Source organism: Megascapheus bottae, unplaced genomic scaffold, assembly GCF_031878675.1.
Source record: "Megascapheus bottae isolate mThoBot1 unplaced genomic scaffold, mThoBot2.hap1 HAP1_SCAFFOLD_37, whole genome shotgun sequence".
NCBI classification, from domain to species: Eukaryota; Metazoa; Chordata; class Mammalia; order Rodentia; family Geomyidae; genus Megascapheus; species Megascapheus bottae.
In genome coordinates, this window is record NW_028327804.1 from 2150384 (window position 1) to 2155179 (window position 4796).

Consider the following 4796-nt stretch of genomic DNA (forward strand, 5'->3'; position numbering starts at 1 on the left):
ATGGGTAAGGGTAAGGTTTAGGGTTAGCGTTAAGGTTAGGTTTAGGGTTAGGGTTAGGCTTACGGTTAGGGTAGGGGTAAGGGTTAGGTTGAGGGTTAGGGTTAATGTTAGGGTTAGGTAAGGGTAAGGGTTAGGGTTAGGATTAAGTATAGGTTTAGGGTTAGGTTCAGGGTTAGGGAAAGGGTAAGGGCTAGGGTAAGGGTTAGGATTAGGGGTAGGGTTAGGGTTAGGGTTAGGTTTAATTTTAGGGTTAGGGTTAGGGTAAGGGTAAGTGTTAGGGTTAGTGTTAGGGTTAGGCTAAGGGTAAGGGTTAGGGTTAGGGTTAGGGCAAGTGTCAGTCTTAGGGTTAGGGTTAGAGTTAGGGTAAGGGTAAGGGTTAGGGTTAAGGTTATGGTTAGAGTTAGGGTTAGGGGTTAGGGTTAGGTTAGGGTTAAGGTTAGGTATAGGGTAATTGTAAGGGTTAGGGTTAGGGTTAGGTTTAGGGTTAGGGTTAGGGTAAGGGTTAGGGTTAGGTTTAGGTTAGGGTTAGGATTAGGGTTAGGGTGAGGGTTAGGGTAAGTGTTAGGGTTAGGGATAGGGTAAGGGTTAGGGTAAGGGTAAGGGTTAGGATTAGGGTTAGGGTTAGGGTAAGGGTAAGAGTTAGGGTTAGGGTTGGGGTTAGGGTAAGGTTTAGGGTAAGGGTAAGTGTTAGGGTTAGTGTTAGGGTTAGCTTAAGGGTTAGGGTTAGGGTTAGGGTTATCATAAGGTTTAGGGTTAGGGTTAAGGTTAGGGTTAGGGTTAGGGTAAGGGTAAGGGTTAGGTAAGGGTTAGTTTTAGGGTTAGGGTAAGGTTAGGGTTAGGGGTTAGGGTTAGGTTTAGGGTTAGGGTTAGGATTAGGGTTAGGATTAGGGTAAGGGTATGGTTAGGGTTAGGGTTAGGGTAAGGGTAATGGTTAGGGTTAGGGTAAGAGTTAGGGTTAGGGTAAGGGTTAGGGTTAGGGTAAGGGTTAGGGTTAGGTTTAGGGTTAGGGTAAGGGTAAGGGTTAGGGTTATTGTTAAGGTGAGGTTAGGGTTAGGGTTAGGGTTAGGTTAGGGATAGGCTTAAGTTAAGGGTAAGGGTTAGGGGTAGGTTTACGGTAAGGGTTAGGGTTAGGTTTAGGGTTAGGTTTACGGTTAGGGTAATGGTAAGAGTTAGGGTTAGGCTTAGGTAAGGGTTAGGGTAAGGTTTAGGGTTAGGGTTAGGCTTAGTTTTGGGGTTAGGGGAAGGGTGAGTGTTAGGGTTAGTGTTCGGGATAGGGTTAGGATAAGGTTTAGGGTTAGGACTAGTGTTAGGGTTAGGGCTAGTGTTAGGGTTAGGGTTAGTGTTAGGGTTAGGGTTAGGGTTAGGGATAGGGTAAGGGTTAGGGTTACGGTTAGGTTTAGGGTAAGGGTTAGGGTTAGGGTAAGGGTAGTGTTAGGGTTAGGGTTAGGGTAAGGTTTAGGGTTAGGGTAAGGTTTAGGGTTAGCGTTATGTTTAGGGTTAGGTTAGGGTAAGGATAAGGGTTAGGTTAGGGTTAGGGTTAGGGTTAGGGTTAGGGTAAGGTTTAGCGTTAGGGTTAGGGTAAGGGTAAGGGTTAGGGTTATGTTTTGGTTAGGGTGAGAGTAAGGGTAAGGGTTAGGTTTAGGTTTAGGGTTAGGTTTAGGGTCAGGGTTAGGGTTTGGGTTAGGAAAAGGATAAGGTTTAGGGTTAAATTTAGGTTTAGGGTCAGGGTTAGGTTTAGGTTAGGGTTAGGGTTAGGGTAAGGTAAAGGGTTAGGGTTAGGTGTAGGGTTATTGTTAGGGTAAGGGTGAGGTTTAGGGTTAGGGTTAGGGTTAGGTTTAGGGTAAGGGTTAGGGATAGGGTAAGGGTTAGGGTTACGGTTAGGGTTAGGGTAAGGGTAAGGGTTAGGGTTAGGTTTAGGGTTAAGTTTGAGGTTAGGGTTAGAGGTAGGGTAAGGATAAGAGTTAGGGTTAGGGTTAGGGTTAGGGTAAGTGTTAGGGTTAGGGGTTTAGGTTTAGTGTTAGGGTTAGGTTAAGGGTTAGGGTTAGGGTTAGAGTTAGCATAAGGGTTAGGGTTAGGTAAAGGATAGGGTTAGGGTTAGGGCAAGGTTAAGGGTTAGGTTAGGGTTAGTTTTAGGGTTAGGGTAAGGTTAGGGTTAGGGTTAGAGTTAGGTTTAAGGTTAGGGTTAGGGTTAGGGTTAGGGTAAGGGTATTGGTTAGGGTTAGGGTTAGGGTTAGGGTAAGTGTTAGGGTTAGGGGTTATGGTTAGTGTTACTGTTATGTTAAGGGTCTTGTTAGGGTTAGGGTTACGATAAGGGTTAGGGTTCAGGTTAGGTTTAGGGTTCGGGTTAGGGTAAGGGTTAGGGTTAGGTTTAGGGTAAGGGTAAGGGTTAGGGTTAGGGTTAGGGTAAGTGTAAGGGTTAGGGTTAGTGTTCGGGTAAGGGTTAGGGTTAGGGTTAGGGTTAACGTTGAGGTTAAAGTTAGGGTTAGGGTTAGGGTAAGGGATAGGGTTAGGGTAAGGGTAAGTGTTAGGTTTAGGTTTAGGGTTAGGGTTAGGGTAAGGGTTAGGTTAAGGGTAAGTGTTAGGGTTAGGGTTAGGGTTAGGGTAAGGGTAAGGGTTAGTTTTAAGGTTAGGATAGGGTTAGGGTAACGGTTAAGGTTAGGATTAGGGTTAGGGTAAGAGTAAGGTTGAGGGTGAGGGTTAGGGTTAGTGTTTGGTTTAGGGTTAGTGTTAGGTTAAGGGTAAGGGTTAGGGTTTGGGTTAGGGTAAGGGTAAGGGTAAGGTTTAGGATTAATGTTAGTGTTAGTGTTAAGGTTAGGGTTAGGTTTAAGTTCAGGGTTAGGGTAAGGGTAAGGTTTAGATTTAAGGTAAGTGTTCAGTTAGGTTTAGGGTTAGCGTTAGGGTATGGGTAAGGGTTAGGTTTATGGTTAGTGATAAGGTTAGGTTTAGGGTTAGGGTTAGTCTTACGGTTAGGGTATGGGTAAGGGTTAGGGTGAGGATTAGGGTTAGGGTTAGGGTTAGGTAAGGGTAAGGGTTAGGGTTAGGGTTAGAGTAAGGGGTTACGGTTAGGGTTAGTGTAAGGGTTAGGGTTAGTGTTGGGGTTAGGGTAAGGATTAGGGTTAGGGTTAGGGTTAGCATTAAGGTTAGGGTTTGTGTTAGGGTTGAGGTTAGGGTTAGTATAAGGGTTAGGTTTAGTGTTGGGGTTAGGGGAAGGATTAGGGTTAGGGTTACGGTTAGGGTTAGGGTTAGCATTAAGGTTAGGGTTTGGGTTAGGGTAAGGGCAAAGTTTAGGGTTAGGGTTAGGGTTAGGTTTAGGGTAAGGATTAGGTTAGGGGTAGGGTTACGGTAAGGGTTAGGGTTAGGGTTAGGGTAAGCATTAAGGTTAGGTTAGGGTTAGGGTAAGGGTAAGGGTAAGTGTTAGGGATAGGGTTAGGGTTAGGGGTTAGGGTTAGGGTTAGGGTTAGGTTTAGGGTTAGGGTTAGGGTTAGGGTAAGGGTAAGGGTTAGGATTAGGGTTATGGTTAGGCTTAAGGTAGTGTTAGGGTTAGGGTAAGGGTAAGGGTAAGGGTTAGGTTTAGGGTTAGGGGGTTAGGATTTGGGTTAGGATTATAGTAAAGGTAAAGGTAAGGATTAAGGTTAGGGTCAGGTTTAGGGTTAGGGTAAGGGTTAGGTTTAGGGTAAGGGCTAGGGTTAGGGTTAGGGTTAGGGTAAGGATTAGGGTTAGGGTTATGGTTAGGGTTAGGGTAAGGATTAGGGTTAGGCTTAAGGTTGGGGTAGGGGTAAGGGTTAGGTTGAGAGTTAGGGTTAGGTTTAGGATTAGGGTTAAGGTAAGGGTAAGAGATAGGGTTAGGGTTAGGGTTAGGGTTAGGGTAAGGGTTAGGGTTACGGTAAGGGTAAGCGTACGTGTTAGGGTTCGGGTTAGGTTTAGGGTTAGGGTAAGGGTAAGGGTTAGGGTTTGGGTTAGGTGTAGGGGTTTGGGTTATGGTTAGGTTAAGTGTAAGGGTTAGGGTTAGGTTTAGGGTTAGTTTTAGGGTTAGGGTGAGGTTTAGGGTAAGTGTTAGTGTTAGGGTTAAGGTTAGGATAAGGGTAAGGGTTAGAGTTAGGGTTAGGGTTAGCGTTAAGTTTAGGGTTAGGGTACAGGTTAGGGTAAGGGTTAGGATTAGGTTTAGGTTTAGGTTTAGAGTTAGGGATAGGGAAAGAGTAAGGGTTAGCGTAAGGGTTAGGGTTATTGTAAGGATTAGGGTTAGGGTAAGGATAGGGTGAGTGTGAGGTTTAGGGGTAGGGTTAGGGTTAGGTTTAAGATTAGGATTAAGGTTAGGGTAAGGGTTAGGGTTAGGGTTAGGGTTTGGGTTAAGGTTAAGGTTAGTGTTAGGGTAAGGGTTAGGGTTAGGGAAATGTAAAGGTTAGGCTTAGGGTTGGATGAAGGATTAGGGTTAGGGTTAGGGTTAGGGTTAGGGTAATTGTAAGTGTTAGGGTTAGGGTTAGGGTTAGGGTTAGTATAAGGATTAGGGTTAGGTTAGGGTTAGGGTAGGGGTTAGTGTTAGGGTTAGCATTAAGTTAGGGTTAGGGTTAGGCTAAGCGTAAGGGTTAGGGTTAGGGTTAGGGATAGGGGTTTGGGTTAGGGTTAGGGTTAGGGTTAGTTTTAGGTTTAGGGTTAGGGTAAGGGTAAGTTTTAGGGTTAGGGATAGGGTTCGACTTAAGTTTAGTGTTAGGGTTAGGTAAGGGTAAGGGTAAGGGTTGGGTTAGGGTTAGGTGTTAGGGTTAAGGTTAGGGTTAGGGTAGGGGTAAGGGTTAAGGTTA